This window comes from Mustela nigripes, chromosome 11 (assembly GCF_022355385.1).
Source record: "Mustela nigripes isolate SB6536 chromosome 11, MUSNIG.SB6536, whole genome shotgun sequence".
NCBI lineage: Eukaryota > Metazoa > Chordata > Mammalia > Carnivora > Mustelidae > Mustela > Mustela nigripes.
Genome location: NC_081567.1, coordinates 27,777,933 through 27,795,360, shown reverse-complemented (window position 1 = coordinate 27,795,360; position 17,428 = coordinate 27,777,933). Strand labels below are relative to the sequence as shown.

General features: G+C 46.3%; 1 non-coding gene across 1 annotated transcript; it reads left to right on the top strand.

Moving 5' to 3' along the window:
• Nucleotides 1-15,905: 15,905 nt before the first annotated feature.
• TRNAT-CGU (transfer RNA threonine (anticodon CGU)) lies at nt 15,906-15,977 on the top strand. Its single transcript has one exon. It is a non-coding gene; the product is annotated as a tRNA-Thr (tRNA).
• Nucleotides 15,978-17,428: the final 1,451 nt, after the last annotated feature.

The window sequence follows — 17,428 nt, the reverse complement described above, 5'->3', positions numbered from 1 at the left end:
GAAAGGGGTCCTCTAAGCAAAAAGAGAGCCTAAAAGTAGTACACCAGAAAGGAACAGAGACAATAGACAGCAATAGCCACCTTACAGGCAATACAATGGCACTAAATTCATATCTCTCAATAGTTACCCTGTATGTAAATGGGCTAAATGCCCCAATCAAAAGACATAGGGTATCAGAATGGATAAAAAAACAAGACCCATTAATATGCTGTCTACAAGAAACGCATTTTAGACTAAATACACCTCCAGATTTAAAGTGAGGGGGTGGAAAACAATGTACCATGCTAATGGACATCAAAAGAAAGCTGGGGTGGCAATCCTTAGATCAGATCAGTTAGATTTTAAGCCAAAGACTATAATAAGAGATGAGGAAGGACACTGTATCATACTCAAAGGGTCTGTCCAACAAAAAGATCTAACAATTTTAAATATCTAAGCCCCTAACATAGCAGCCAACTATATACACCAATCAATAACAAAATCAAAGAAACACATTGACAATAATAGATAATAGACTCAAGGGACTTTAACACTCCCCTCACTGAAATGGAGAGATCATTCAAGCAAAAGATCAACAAGGAAATAAAGGTTTTAAATGACACACTGGACCAGATGGACATAACAGATATATTCAGAACATTCCAACGCAAAGCAACAGAATATACACTCTTCTCTAGTGCACATGGAACATTCTCCAGAATAGATCACATCTTGGGTCATAAATCAGGTCTCAACTGGTATCAAAAGTTTGGGATCATTCCCTGCATATTTTCAGACCACAATGCTCTGAAGCCAAAACTCAATCACAAGAGGAAATTTAGAAAGAATCCAAATACATGGAGACTGAAGAGCATCCTTCTAAAGAATGAATGGGTCAACCAGGAAATTAAAGAAGAATTGAAAAAATTCATGGGAACAAATGATAATGAAAACACAACAATTCAAAATCTGTAGGACACAGCAAAGGCAGTCCTGAGAGAAAAATATATAGCAATACAAACCTTTCTCAAGAAACAAGAAAGGTCTCAAATACCAACACCAAAGAAATACAAACAATTATAAGAACATATTATGAGCAATTATACACCAGCAAATTTGACAATCTGGAAGAAATGGATGCACTGCTAAAAGCATATAAACTACTACGACTGAACCAGGAAGAAATAGAAAACCTGAACAGACCCATAACCAGTAAGGAGATTAAAGCAGTCATCCAAAATCTCCCAAAAAACAAGACCCCCGGGCCAGACGGCTTCCCAGGGGAATTCTACCAAACATGTAAAGAAGAATTAATTCTTATTCTCCTGAAAGTGTTCCAAAAAACAGAAATGGAAGGAAAACCCCCAAACTCATTTTATGAGACCAGCATTACCTTGATCCCCAAACCAGACAAGGATCCCATCAAAAAGGAGAATTACAGACCAATATCCTTGATGAACACAGATGTGAAAATTCTCACCAAAATACTAGCCAATAGGATCCAATAGTACCTTAAAAGGATTATTCACCACAACCAAGTGGAATTTATTCCAGGGCTGCAAGGTTGGTTCAGCATCTGCAAATCAATCAATGTGATACAACACATTAATGAAAGAAGGAACAAGAACCATATGATACTCTCAATAGATGCTGAAAAGCATTTGACAAAGTACAGCATCCTTTCCTGATGAAAATTCTTCAAAGTGTAGGGATAGAGGGCACATACCTCAATATCATCAAAGCCATCTATGAAAAACCCACCGCAAATATCATTCTCAATGGAGAAAAACTGAGAGCTTTTCTGCTAAGGCCAGGAACACTGCAGGGATGTCCATTATCACCACTGCTATTCAACATAGTACTAGAGGTCCTAGCCTCAGCAATCAGACAACAAAAAGAAATTAAAGGCATCCGAATTGGCAAAGAAGAAGTCCAACTCTCACTCTTTGCAGATGATATGATATTATATGTGGAAACCCCAAAAGACTCCACTCCAAATCTGCTAGAAGTTGTACAGGAATTCAGTAAAGTGTCAGGATATAAAATCAGTGCACAGAAATCAGTTGCATTTCTTTACACCAACAACAGGACAGAAGAAAGAGAACTTAAGGAGTCAATCCCATTTACAACTGCACCCAAAACCATAAGATACCTAGGAAGAAACCTAACCAAAGAGGCAAAGAATCTATACTCAGAAAACTATAACATACTCATGAAAGAAATTGAGGAAGACATAAAGAAATGGAAGAAAATGTTCCATGCTCATGGATTGGAAGAACAAATATTGTGAAAATGTCTCTGCTACCTAAATCAATCTACACATTTAATGCAATCCCTATCAAAATCCCATCCATTTTTTTCAAAGAAATGGAAAAAATCCTAAAATTTATATGGAACCAGAAAAGACCTTGAATAGCCAGAGGAATATTGAAAAAGAAAGCCAGGGCGCCTGGGTGGCTCAGTGGGTTAAGCCGCTGCCTTCGGCTCAGGTCATGATCTCAGGGTCCTGGGATCGAGTCCCGCATCGGGCTCTCTGCTCAGCAGGGAGCCTGCTTCCTCCTCTCTCTCTGCCTGCCTCTCTGCCTACTTGTGATCTCTGTCTGTCAAATAAATAAATAAAATCTTTAAAAAAAAAAAAAAAAAAAAAAAAAAAAAAAAAAAAAAAAAAAAAAAAGAAAAAGAAAGCCAAAGTTGGTGGCATCACAATTCTGGACTTCAAGCTCTATTACAAAGCTGTCATCATTAAGACAGCATGGTACTGGCACAAAAACAGATGACACATAGATCAATGGAACAGAATAGAGAGCCCAGGGCGCCTGGGTGGCTCAGTGGGTTAAGCCACTGCTTTCGACTCAGGTCATGATCTCAGGGTCCTGGGATCGAGTCCTGCATTGGGCTCTCTGCTCAGCAGGGAGCCTGCTTCCTCCTCTCTCTCTCTCTCTCTCTGCCTGCCCCTCCATCTACTTGTGATTTCTCTCTGTCAAATAAATAAATAAAATCTTTAAAAAATAAAAAAATAATAAATAAATAAATAAATAAAAATAAAAAAAAAAAAGAATAGAGAGCCCAGAAATAGACCCTCAACTCTATGGTCAACTAACCTTTAACAAAGCAGGAAAAAATGTCCAATGAAAAAAAGATAGTCTCTTCAACAAATGGTGTTGGGAAAACTGGACAGCCACATGCAGAAGAATGAAACTAGACCATTTCCTAACACCACTAATGAAAATAGACTCAAAATGGATGAAGGACCTCAATGTGAGGCAGGAATCCATCAAAATCTTTGAGGAGAACACAGGCAGCAACCTCTATGACCTCAGCCGCAGCAACGTCTTTCTAGGAATATCGCCAAAGGCAAGGGAAGCGAGGGCAAAAATGAACTATTGGGACTTCATCAAGATCAAAAGCTTTTTGCACAGCAAAGGTAACAGTCAACAAAACCAAAACACAACTGACAGAATGGGAGAAGATATTTGCAAACGACATATCAGATAAAGGGCTACTATCCAAAATCTATAAAGAGCTTTGGAAACTCAGCACCCAAAGAACAAATAATCCCAATCAAGAAATGGGCAGAGGACATGAACAGAAATGCCTGCAAAGAAGACATCCAGATGGCCAACAGACACATGAAAAAGTGCTCCACATTGCTCGGCATCAGGGAAATACACATCAAAACCACAATGAGATACCACCTCACACCAGTCAGAGTGGCTAAAATTAACAAGTCAGGAAAAGACAGATGCTGGCGAGGAGGTGGGGAAAGGGGAACCCTCCTACACTGTTGCTGGGAATGCAAGCTGGTGCAACCACTCTGGAAAACAGCACGGAGGTGCCTCCAAATAGAGCTATGCTACGACCCAGCAATCACATTACTGGGTATTTACCCTAAAGATACAATGTAGTGATCGGAAGGGGCACATGCACCTGAATGTTTATAGCAGCAATGTCCACAATAGCCAAACTATGGAAAGAACCTGGATGTCCATCAACAGATGAATGGATAAAGAAGATGTGGTGTATATATCTACAATGGAATACTATGCAGCCATCAAAAGAAATGAAATCTTGGCATCTGCAATGATGTGGATGGAACTAGAGGGTATTATGCTTAGGGAAATAAGTCAATCAGAGAAAGACAATTATCTTATGATCTCCCCGATATGAGGAAGTTGAGAGGCAATGTGGAGGGTTTGGGTAGGAAAAGAATAAATGAAACAAGATGGGATTGGGAGGAAGACAAACCGTAAGAGACTCTTAATCTCACAAAACAAACTGAGGGTTGCTGGCGGGGGTGGGGGGCGGTAAGGAGAGGGGGGTGGGGTTATGGACACTGGGGAAGGTAGGTGCTATGGTGGGTGCTGTGAAGTGTGTAAACCTGGTGGTTTACAGACAGATTACAGATTCACAGACCTGTACCCCTGGGGCTAATAATACATCGTATGTTAATTAAAAAATAAAAAAAATATTTAAAAATAAATACTAGAAAAGCAAATTAAGCCTAAACGAAGTAAAAAAAATAAATAAATAATAAGGGTCAGAACAGAAATAAGTGACATAGAAACACAGGACAGGAAGTGGGGGAAAATCAACGGAAATAAAGCAGTCCCTGTGGAAGAGAAGTAAAAATCAGTAAGCCTCTACCAAACAAATTAAGAAAAATGAAGAGAAAGACACGCATTACCAGTATCAGGAAGGGGAGGGCAGTGACCCCAGCAGACTCTGTGAATGGAAGTGGGTAGTAAGGCACTGTTAGGAGAAATTTCACATCAGTAATTCAGCAACTTAGTTGGAACAATTTCTACTACAAAGCTTACTTTTAGGAAGAAATAGATAACCCGATTCATCCTGTATCCATGAAAGAAATTGAATTAAGAAGAAAAAACCTTTTCACTAGGAAAACCCCAGGCCCACATGGTGTTCTGGTGAATTACACTGATCATTTAAGGAAGATATAATACTAGTTCCATCAAACTCTTCTAGAAAATTTTAAAGCTGGCCCTCAAAGTCAGGGCCAGCACCGGCAGTAAAGGAAATGCTTCCTTTACTAAAAGAATAGTTCCATATTCCTTATGTCAGTGTTACCCGGATTCCAAAGCTAGAAAAGGACATTACTAGAAAAGTGAATTACTGACCAATATCCTTCATGAATGTGCAAAATTCCTAAATAATTTTTTAGAAAATTGGATGCAATAATATATAAAAACCATAATATATTGTGAAGTGGAGTTTATCCAAGGAATGTGGGGGTGGTTTAACATTGGGGGGAAAAAAGTCAATGTAATTCAACATATTAAAAACTAAAAAAAATTAAAACTATGGTCATTTCAATAGACAGAAGCAAATGTGATGAAATCTGGCACTCATTCCTGACTTTTTAAAAAAAATCCCTCAATGAAGTAACAATTAAAGGGCATTTGTGACAAACCCACAGTAGTTAACATCACACTAACTATGAAAAGACTGAATGTGGGTGCCTGGGTGGCTCAGTTGGTTGGGTTTGGCTCAGGCATGATCTCAGGGTCCTGGGATCGAGCCCAGCATCAGGCTCCCTGCTCAGCGGAGAGCCTGCTTCTCCCTCTGCCTCTACCTGCCATTCTGCCTACTGTGCTCTCTATCTCTCTGCCAAATAAATAAATAAAATCTTTAAAAAAAAAAATAAGGAAGAAGTCAGAGGCACCTGGGTGGCTCAGTGCATTAAGCCTCTGCCTTCAGCCCAGGTCATGGTCCCAGGGTCCAGGGATGGAGCCCCTTGTCGGGCTCCCCGCTGAGCAGGGAGTCTGCTTCTCCCTCTGCGACTACCCCCACCCCCTCAGCTTGAGCTCTCTCTCTTCTCTGATAAATAAATAAAAATAAAGAAAAAAATTAATAAGACAAAAGTTTCTGGTTATGAAATCAGTATTCAACAGTAAACTGCATTTACTTCTCCCTTTCCCACTCCCCTGCCTATGTTCCCTCTCCAACTGTGTCTCTGTCAAACCAATAAAATCTTTAAAAAAAAAGAAAGAAAGAAAGGAAGGAAGGAAGAAGACTTAAAACTCAGTATTCACAGACGACATGACTGTCTACATAGAAATCCGGAGGAAGGTGCCAAAATACTACTCCTAAGTGAGTTTAACAAGATGGCAGAAAACCAGGTTAATACAAAACACTTACGCATATTTCTAATTACCAGTAATGCACTGCCAGGAAATGGTAAATTTAATATCATCCCCAACACCATCTGAAACATGAACTACACAGGGAGAAATCTGACAAAGAGGTCACAGATGTGGATATGGACAACTACAAAACACTGCTCCGAGAAATTAAAGAAGACCGACCTAAATCAAGAGATGTTATCATGTTGATGGATGCGGAGGCTCAGTTCTGTCAACATCTTAGTTCTCTCCAAAGTGACCTACTGACCTACACTTTTTTCGGTTTTGTTTTGTTTTTAAAAGATTTTACTTATTTATTTGACAGATCACAAGTAGGCAGAGAGGCAGGCAGAGGTGGGGAGGAAGCTGGCTCCCTGCCGAGCAGAGAGCCCGATGCACAGGGTCCTGGGATCACGACCTGAACTGAAAGCAGAGGTTTTAACCCACTGAGCCACCCAGGCGCCCGTGAACTTCAGTTCCCATCTCATATCACATACAAAACGAACTCTAAGGATGCCTGGGCGGCTCAGTGGGTTAAGCAGCTGCCTTCGGCTCAGGTCATGATCCCAGCGTCCTGGGATCGAGTCCCACATTGGGCTCCTTGCTCAGCAGGGAGCCTGCTTCTCCCTCTGCCTCTGCCTGCCATTCTGTCTGCCTGTGCTCGCTCTCTCCCTCTCTCTCTCTGATAAATAAATAAAATCTTTAAAAATAAATTTAAAAAAAGAACTCTAAATGGATCACCTAAATGTCAGTTTTTCATTGAAAACTTTCTAGGGGAAAACCTCTATGACTTTGAGTTAGACAAAGATTTCTTTATAGATTTCTTAGACACATCAAGAAAGGAACAGATAAATTGGATTTTATCAGAAGTTAAAACGTCTGCTCTTAAAAGGACGCTATTAAGAGAATGAAAAGAGCCACGGACTGGAAGAGAATATTCAGGAATCAGTATCTAATGAAGTATTTGTATCCAGCATACATCAAGAGCTTGCTGAGTTCAATAAGAAGAAAACAAACAACCCAATTAAAAAAGGCATCAGGGATTTGAACGGACACTTCTCCAGAGAAGACAGGTGAGCAGTAAATATACACATGAAGACACAGTCAACATGGCCAACCACTGGACAAATATAAATTAAAACCACAGTGAGATTTCTCTGCAGGGCTGTGACAATAGCTAAATTAAAGTGACCGTATCAAGCATCGGTGGGAATGAGGCCCTGGAACCTTCCTACACAGCTGGTGGGAATGTGAAAGGCACAACCACTATGGGAAACAGTTTGTCAGTTTCTTAAAAAGATGAACCGATCATCCAGGCATTTTGAAAGCATTGCAATATCCTGTCAAAGGTTTGTACGGGAATGTTCGTCGTAGCTTTCTTGGTCATCCCTCCAAACCGGAAACAGCTTTAAAGATCCCTACTGCTCAGGGGTGCCTTGGTGGCTCAGAGCATTAAGCCTCTGCCTTTGGCTCAGGTCATGATCCCAGGGTGCTGGGATTGAGCCCTGCATCTGGCTCTCTGCTGCTTCCTCCTCTCTCTCTGCCTACTTGTGATCTCTCTCTCTGTCAAATAAATAAATAATTTTTTTTTTTTTAATTCCTACCGCTCAGTAATCACAAGGAGTGAATTCTTGGTATGAAATAATCTAGGACACGGATGAGTCTTGAAATAAGAGCGCTGAGTGAAAGAAGCCAGAAAAAAAAAAAAAAAATTTTTTTTTTTTTTTAAAGAATGCATTCTGTTTGATTCTACTTATGTAACATGCTAGGCACTGCAAACTCACACAGAGAGGCAGAAAGCCGAACAGGAGTGGTTGAATGGTGGGAGACAAAGATTCTACAAGGACAGGAAGAAACAACCCAAAACCCAACAGCCCAACTCAAAAGAAAGCAGCCATCCGGGGTTTCTACAGGTGTTTGGACCTGAATGGAGCTCGTGGCTTTTCTTGGACATCAGCTCAGGTCTGCATGTGGTGTTTGTATTGTGTCTCTGTATTTGTCCCTGCAGAATTTTCCAGAGAGCCAAATGCACAGCACTCGCCCCTGGGCCGGGACAGCTGGCAAAGCCCAGAGGTAAACATCAGAGTGGCCATTATCACTGTGGACACAGGTAGACGGGGCCCAATGAGCAGCTTCGTACTCAGAGCGTCCATTGCAAGAAAACACAGGGACAACTTTTTAAGAATAGACAGAGAGAGGCGCCTGGGTGGCTCAGTGGGTTAAGCCTCTGCCTTCAGCTCAGGTCATGATCTCAGGGTCCTGGGATCGAGTCCCGCATGGGGCTCTCTGCTCAGCATGGAGCCTGTTTCCCCCCACCCCACCTCTGCCTGCCTCTCTACCTACTTGTGATCTCTCTCTGTCAAATGAATAAATAAAATCTTAAAAAAAGAAAGAAAGAAAAAAAAAAGGATGGAGAGAGAGAGAACCACTAGAAAGAAAACCACCACAAAAGCTTTCCCATGAAATCTTATTCCAAAATTTCGGTTTCCCGTGTCCAAAACGGAATGAGGCAAAAGGGCAAAGTCCTGTTTCGTGTTCGACCTTTGTGCCCCTGAGTTTCACACGTCCGTTTCCGTTTCTCCAACATGAAAAGCCAAGCCACCACGGAAAATACAAAAGGTTTGTTCTGCTCTGTAGGTAAATTTATCTTCACGTTTGCTCCCATTTCAATGTTACCCGCTTATCTTTTCCAGTTGCCAAGAACAGCCCTGGGAATCATCGCCTCCCACGCCAAAAGCTGGGGATATGATAATTGTCGTCTGATGACAGGAGATGACATTTTTCAACAGTGACTTTCAACTTCATAACATGGATGTCATCTTTAACCATCTATATACTGCCTCAACTCCCACATGAAAGGGGAGAGGGGTGTGTCTGGGAGATAGCCCCCTTCCAAACCTAAATTCACCAAAATGTTGTATTGGCTTAAAAAAAAAAAAAAAAAAAAAAACAAATTGCAACCCAGAAGATCAGGTGTCGTTTTGGTAACAGTGTCCTTAAAATACAGGACCCAGAAGAAGGTATCTATCTATCTATCACAATGACTTCCTGGTTAATAGGAGTAAAGATTTGGGGTTTTGAAATATATAATATTAATAAACCTAAGGGAAAATAAATTCTTCTCTGCTGTATTGAGAAACACACACCATGTATCGTTCCTATGAGATATGGTGCTATTTTATAGAAAGGGGCGGTTATTGGGGAAGGAACCCATCTGGGACATTCACCGTGTGTCTCTTACAAGCTCCTAATACTGAAAAGAGCCGAAGGTATCTGTTCATTTTGACAGCAACAGAGCCATAACGCACCTCTCAACCAGTTGGGAAGACCTCACCCGCGCGGGCACAGAATGTCCGTGGCTGACTGTCTCTGTTCCTTCCAACCACTGCCACACAAATTTAAAAATGAAAGACCTGAGGGGCGCCTGGGTGGCTCAGTGGGTTAAGCCTCTGCCTTCGGCTCAAGTCATCATCTCAGGGTCCTGGGATCGAGCCCTGCATTGGGCGCTCTGCAGGGAGCCTGCTTCCCCTCCCTCTCTGCCTGCCTTTCTGCCTACTTATGATCTCTGTCAAATAAATAAAATCTTTAAAAAGAAAAAAAAAAAATGAAAGACTCGAACAGAGCCAGTATCGAAGCTCCTTGTAGCCCACCATCAGGGCCGGCCAGCTCACTCACCAGCAGGTGGATGTTTGCTTAAGGCTGCTAATATGTGACCGAATGGTGACCTCAAGAAAGCAATGACCCTGACCTTTCTGGTAAAGGCCCCTCCCCTTGTGAACACAGGGAGGCACAAGCAAAGTTACAAGAAGGGCAGCTCAGTCTGTAAAGAGGAAATATTTGAAACATTCTAGGCGGGGAAGGCGCTAGAGCCATTGGCAGTGACACAGCTGGACATCAGATGCTTTGCTGTTTTTTAAATAAGACAGATTCCAAGGCATCTGGGTGGCTCAGTGGGTTAAGCCTAAGCCTTCGGCTCAGGTCATGATCTCAGGGTCCTGGGATAGAGTCCCGCATCGGGCTCTCTGTGTAGCAGGGAGCCTGCTTCCACCACCACCACCCCCCCGCCGCCTCCCTCTGCTTACTTGTGATCTCTGTCTGTCAAATAAAGAAAGAAAGAAAGATTCCATAACATTTACAAAGGAAACTATTTGAGGGAAGATAAACCCCCAACACTGATTTTCCTGTGTGTAACTGTGGATCAACACAGAAGCAAAAAAGAAATGAGACGGGAAGATCCTAAGTAAACTCTAGAAGGAGGAGGAGGAGTCTAGGGTCCTTTGCTTCTGCTCCACAGAGAACAAAACACAAGAGAAACAGCGATTTTATTCTGTTACTGTCTACTGCCTTGTTTGTTTCCATATACGTAAAACTGTCAGTGCTGCCTGCTCGTGTTTGTACCCCAGATACTCTCGTTGACCTTTGTAGCGCTTATCTGAAAAAGCAAAAGGGAAAAAGAAAAAAATGAAACTTTTCATTATTCTCAGCTGCCAACTCCATCTCGTTCTAGCTCTGGAATGAACCCGATAAAGCACGCTCTTCCGAGGAGAGCTTCTAAGACTGATTTCATGAGGTGACCCCAGGGCATTCTGCACAGCTGCAATTTTTCTGCAAAAAAAAAAAAAATTACTTGATGTCTTCGTCACATTTCGTGTACGGCTGGCATGATTTGGGAAAGTGTGTTTAAACAAGGATGCCCTCCCTCTCTGAGCTAGGAGACCATCGCTCCTTCTTAATTTTTTTTTTTTTAAGATTTTATCTATTTATTTGACAGAGAGAGATCACAAGTAGGCAGAAAGGCAGGCAGAGGGCGGGGTGGGGGGGGGAAGCAGGCTCCCTGCTGAGCAGAGAGCCCGATGTGGGACTTGATTCCAGGACCCTGAGATCATGACCTGAGCTAAAGGCAGAGGCCTTAACCCACTGAGCCACCCAGGCACCCCCCTTCTTAATTTTGTTACAGAGATGACGCCAGCGACACATTCTGCTTCAGTCCCCACCTGGCTGTCCTCTGCAGGGACCCCCACAACCCCTACACATGAACGGGTGCCAAAAGCAGACGAACACAGTAACCACAAGTACCTCAGCAACCCCTTCACCAAAAATCACAGGAAATTCACGTAATGAAATGCAAAAGACATGAATTTAGAATCTAGGACCCACAGGCGCCAGCCACAAACAACAGGGCAATGAAATATTCTATTTCCTCCCAACTCATCTCCAGGTTCAATGCACTGCCCATCAAAATCCCGGCAGGCCTCTCTAGAAACGGATGAGCAGGCTCAAAAAATTACCAGGGAACGGGAACACCAAGGACTAGAATACACAGAATGATTTTGTAAAAGAACGAAGTCAGAGGATTTACAATCCTTGATTTCAGTACTCCCCATAAAACACAATAATCAAGACTGGGTGGTCACCGGCATAAAGATAAGCCCACAGATGAATGAAACATAACACAAACTCCAGAAACAGACCACAAATGCGCAGAACACTGAATTTTATTTATTTTTTTAGAAAGATTTTACTTGTTTATTTATTGGGCAGAGAGAGAGAGATCACAAGTAGGCAGAGAGGCAGGAAGAGAGAGAGGGAGATGCAGGCTCCCTGCTGAGCGGAGAGCCGGATGTGGGACTCGATCCCAGGACCCCAAGATCATGACCTGAGCCAAAGGCAGAGGCTTAACCCACGGAGCCACCCATGTGCCCCTAGAACACTGAATTTTAACACGGTTATCACAGCAATTCCGTGGGGGAAAGGATAATCATTTCGGCAAATGACTCTGGAACAACTTGACATCCATATGGGAAAAGCAGGACCATCAAGCCCTACCTCACACCATACACAAAAATCAACTCAAAACGGATCACAAGCCTCAGTGTAAAAGGTAAAATGATAACAGTGCTGGGAGAAAACCTTTGTGACCTAGGGTGACAAAGGTTTCTTCGTTAGGACACAACAAGCATGAAGCATAAATGGAAAAAAAAAAATAGATAAACTGGAATTCATCAAAATTAAAAGCTCCTGCGCTTTGAAAGACACCTTAAAGGACGTGAAAATTCAAGCCACAGACCAGGTGAAACCACTCACAATCTATATGTGTATCTGACAAAAGACTCATATCCAGATTAAAAAACCAACTCTGACAATTCAATAATAGACAAACGAGCTATAAAAATGGACCAAAGATCTAGCGACCACCTTCCCAAGACAGGTAACAAGGAGCTAACAGGCACAGGAAAAGGTGCTTACTTTCGTTAGTCATCAAGGAAATGCAAATTAAAACGAGGTAACAACCACATACCCACCAGAAGAGCTAAAATTAAAATGCCAGGATGGGGAAAACATGAAGTAACTGGAACTCGGATATTTTGGGGGTAAGGGGACACGTATAGTGGCCCCAGGCCCCTTACACCTGCTTAGTTCACAGCCCAGACCCCCACCCAGCATCTGAGGTGCTCAGCCTGCTCTGCAACATCAAATTTCTCACAGAAAGGAACAAAGGAAGGCTGTGTTCTCAGTCTCTAGCCCTGGGCTCTCACTCCCCATGATGAACAGTGCTGTTGCTAGGAGTGGCTGATGGAGCTTTGATTTAGGTTATTAGTAAAAACCCGCTATCACGAATTCAAGTGACCTAAATATCTAAGCTTAAGGGGTTCACCCGACATCTTCCTCATGCAAAGGAATTTCTCCAAGGTACCTGAAAGCAGAGGTTCTTTAAGTCGGGGCCAGCACTGGCAAGCATCAGCGTGACCTGGGAGTTTGTCCAAAAGGCGGGCCCTCAGGCCCCACCTGAGCCCGTGTGAGTGGGTCTGTGCCTTCCCGAGATGGGCAGACCCAGTAACAGGTTTCCCAGGGTCACAGCTGGCCCTCCTTGACTGTAAAATGTCATTCAAATGGGTACAACCAGGGGCACCTGGGTGGCTCGGCCTGTTAAGCGTCTGCCTTCAGCTCAGGTCATGATCCTGGGGTCCTGGGATCGAGCCCCGCATGGAGCCCCTGCTCAGAGGGGAGCCTGCTTCTCCCTCCCCCACTTCCCCCTGCTTGTGCTCACACACTCCTTCCCTATGAAATAAATGAATGAATCTTAAAAACAAAACCAAAAAACCAAATGGGTTCGGCGAGTCCTGCCTGGAAGGGGAGAGGGCTCTGGAGACAGCTTCATTTTTTTCAAGCAACCTTAACCCTGGGGGACAGGCACAGAGAAACAAAGAAACAAAAAAAGTACCAAAAAAAAAAAAAAAAAAAAAAAAAAAGGATGCAAAACTATGTATTTTTTCCTAAAATGCAAAAAAGCGACGGTATTTCACTACAAAAGAAACACAGATGTTCCTGAACTATTCAAATTCAGGAGACTTCATTATACGGACAGAACGAAAAGAGCCAACGTATTTCATCTTCTCACCCAGCTTTGTCACCAGAAAGGTAGGCCTTGGTTTCTCGCCCTGGGAGCTCTGGGATCAGGTCACATTTCTGTGTGTGCTGTCAGGAGCCTCCGGCCCAGGGCCTCTGCTAGGGCTCAGGAAACGTTTGTTAGATCTAAGTTCTTTCCGTCAGGGTGAACAAGGAACACCTCCTATCACCAAGGAATTTAAAGTTTCTGCCTGACTCGAGACGGGGTACAAGGGACCGTCAGTGCCAGGACAGGCCTGAAACGGTGGCTGGAGGGCACCAGCCAAGGAATTTTCGCAGAAACCACAAAGAGGACCGCAATGAAAGGAACCCCGAATGCTAATTCCTTCTACAGAGTTTTGTTTCAGGACCTACCTTGTGCAGGCACCGCTGGAGACGCTGGGGCCAGGACCGACTGATCTTCCTTCCACGTGTCCAAGATCTGTAGGCTCTCAGGGCCTCGTCTGCCAAGGAGATAAGTAGGGTCAGACCCCGCACCTGTGTTCTCTAGTTGAGGGCTCACAGCAGGTGGGAGGGCCAGCCTCTCCCAGGACCCCTCAGACCCCGTTCCCCGGGGGCACCCCACCTCCCCAACAAGGAACAGATGCCCCTCTATGATTCCACTCCCTTCCTTCCCTCGCAAGACAAAGCTGGGGAAAAGCACCTGTTAGACTCTGATTCCCACTCCACCTGCCAGTTAGTTCTGGGCTCAGCTCCCATGTGAATTTCTCTCATTTGCTAATTTCTTTTCATCTTTGATAAGCCTCTGCCACTTCCGCACAATCCCTCCAACGGCTCACTGAACACCCAAAAAAGGAGGCGGACGATGAAACCAATTTTATCATGAGCTAGTTGGAAACACTGCTCGGGAATGCATGTTTTCATTCTGAAAATGTTCTTCGATTTTTTTTTTTCTTTTTCTAGTGAGGGAGCTGCGGTGAGGTTTGCGGGAAGATCTCCCACACTGTGGGCGCAGCGTCTCAGGGTGCTTGTCCCGGTATCTGAGGGGAGCTGGGTGGAAAAGGGGTGCCTTTTCCACTCACATTCCCAGACCTTGACATTTAAAGCAACTTGGCGAACACACCTTCCTGGTATTTTTAAGTTTCCTATTTACCTATATGTTTGCATGGTGGGCTGTGAGCATTCCTAATCGGTATCTCCCACCTATACTACGAACAAACATCTCTGGTAGCAGATGGAAAAGATGCACGGAGCAGAATGTTCCGGTGCACCAGAAGAGCCGCACACAAGGCAAAAAGCCTACCTCCCAGAAATTGATTAAATCAATTGTGATAATGGCTATAGCATGGGAAACCATGCAGCTATTAAAGAGAGTTAAGGTAACCCGTCGTGCATCATGGTCAGATTATCGTAGACCCCCTAGGATAAATAATTTACAATCTTGCGTTATTATGTATCCTATTAACGAAACACTAATTACTAGGATTTATTAAATAATATGCCATCGATTATGGTATTTTGTATTCCGCGCTGCAAACCACTGGATGAACCCATCATCCATTAATATTCATGAAAAATCAAGGTGCAGAGAATTGCAAAGGCAGTCTATTTGTATAAAGACAAGAAGCGGAGAATATAAATACTTTGGAGCATAGGAGTGTGCCTATCAGCTATGGGGAGCAGCGGGGCCCGGCAATTCCCCGCGCATCAGCATCACCTGGAGGGCCTGGGAAAGCGCAGGTCGCCGGGCCGCACCTGCGGGTCTAACCTGGCGGGGGTAGGGGAGCAGGCGAAGTTGCAGGGCTGCAAGCTCCCAGGTGATGCTGATGGTCCGGGACGAGGCTCGCGCCCTGGGCTCCACCGTGGCAATTGGGGGGACAAGGAGCTTCGGGCTTCTGACTTCTTTAACACTTACGCATTCATTCAACAACCCTTGCCGAGCGTGGGCCCCGCACAGGGCGGCCGTGGAGCGCCCGGGCTGTCGGGCTGGCCACGAGAACCGCCACCTTTCCTCCGCTTCCAGGTGCTTCGCCCCCACCCCCAGAAGGGAAACTGAGGCTCCGACGCGCGCCCGCCGTCCAAGGTCTCGGACTAAGTCTGGAGGAGCTGGGATTCGAACGCTGACTGTGTCGCCGACAAGCGTCCCGCCGGCTCCCGAGTTCCGGACACGCCTCTTGCCGTGGCCGTGGGGACTCCGGGACCAGCGCCCCAGCGCACGCGGGAACCCGGCAAGGCCGGCGGGTCGATCCGCGGGAGTCTGCTGGGAGCGTCCGGCGCGCGCCCGCGGGAGCTTCGCCCCGCCCCGCCCGGCTGGCCGCAGGGAGGGGCGGGGCCGTGCGGCGGACAGGCAGGCGCGCTCGCGCCGGCGCTCGCGCCCGCGGGGCGAGCGCACGGGAGCGACGCCAGGATAGAGGCTCGCGGAGCCGCCATTCTAACGCAGGCGCGGTGGCCAAGTGGTAAGGCGTCGGTCTCGTAAACCGAAGATCACGGGTTCGAACCCCGTCCGTGCCTGGCTGTTTGTCTTCCTGGACGGGGAGACTTTTTAGGCGTGGGATCCCTTTTCCAAAGTGTCCGTCGCAGCGCCCGCCTCCTGGGTTCGACTTCCAGAGCCTCGGCCCCGGGTGCAGAGGGGCGCAGAGCTGGCCCACTGTTTTCACCCCGTTTGGGTTCACGCGCTCCTCCCGGGCTGGCCCCGCAGCATCCGCAAACTCGGCCCGCGCCGCCCTCCGCTCGCTGCAAACCAACGCCCCTTACCCCGCCGTCCCCGCTGCGGGAAGCTGCGGGTCCCCCGACACCCGTGGCCCCGGGCCAAAAAAAAAAAAAAAAAAAATCCCTCCAGCTGCTGGCACTGGACTGGGGAGCCACTGAGCTTCCCTGCACGTTAAAATCCAATTTTATCCTCTCCTGAGAGGAGCGCGGCGGCCCGAAGCCGGCCCGCGCCCAGAGTCAGCTGCTGGCGGATTTTTTTTTTTTTTTTTTTTTTTTTTTTTTTTTTAAACAAAATCCGTTGCAGGCGCCGCGTGAGAGAGGAAATCCTGCCCCGACGCGGGGCCGTTGGGACGCGGGAACCTGAACCCGGTCTGGGCCTCCGTCTGCCCTTCTGGGAAATGGGTCTGCGCCGGCCGGAGGCGGTTGCGAAGCCGCAACGGTCGCGGGCGGTCGAGGCGGCCCCAGGAAACCCAGCTGGGGTCGCGGGGAACCTGTTTTCTCTGCAGCGCGGAAGGATGCACCACGCGGCTGCTCGAGGGCATTTTAGGGTCCAGTGACCTCGGCACCCCCCCGCCCCCCTCCCGGGGGGCCGCTGGCCTATTTGTCGTCTGAAAACCGGCTTGACCTAGCTCGGGGGAAACCTGGGTCAGCCTGACATTCCTAAGGGAGTCGGGGGGCTGCTGCTTGTCTGCGTGCACTGGGGTGGGGGGTGGGGGTACCTCGGTGCACCAGCCTGATCTGGGCGGGCTCCCTCTGATGGGGTTGTGATGCGGGGCAGGGGGTCGGGGAGCCTGGCCAGGAGCGGCCAGGGGGTGAGAACCCCCGCCGTGCCAGCCTTCATCAGCTGGGTTCGCGGGACCCCACCTCCAGCGCTCCCGAGTTCAGTAAATCCGAGCTGGGGCCTGACCCTTTGCATTTCTACCTCCCTCCCACGGGATGCTGATGGTGCGGGTCCCCACGGGGAGCCGCTCTTCGAGAAAGAGAGCCACGCTCTAAACCCGGGGGCACGGGCGAGTGCATGTGTGCAAAGGCGGGAGCTCACGCACGGGAAAGGAGTGAACAAGGGGGCTTCTCACGCTTCAGCCTGGGGCTCGCTGGTTCTTCGGTGCAGTTGGACACTCTGCATTTCTGGACTCTTGCTGATGCTGGGGTGGCTGGTCCCCGCCCTCCCGGGCTGGACAGAGGGCAGGGTCCACACCAAATGAACAGTCATTCCTCTCGGTGGGGATGGAGGGGGGAGAGTCCAATCGGGG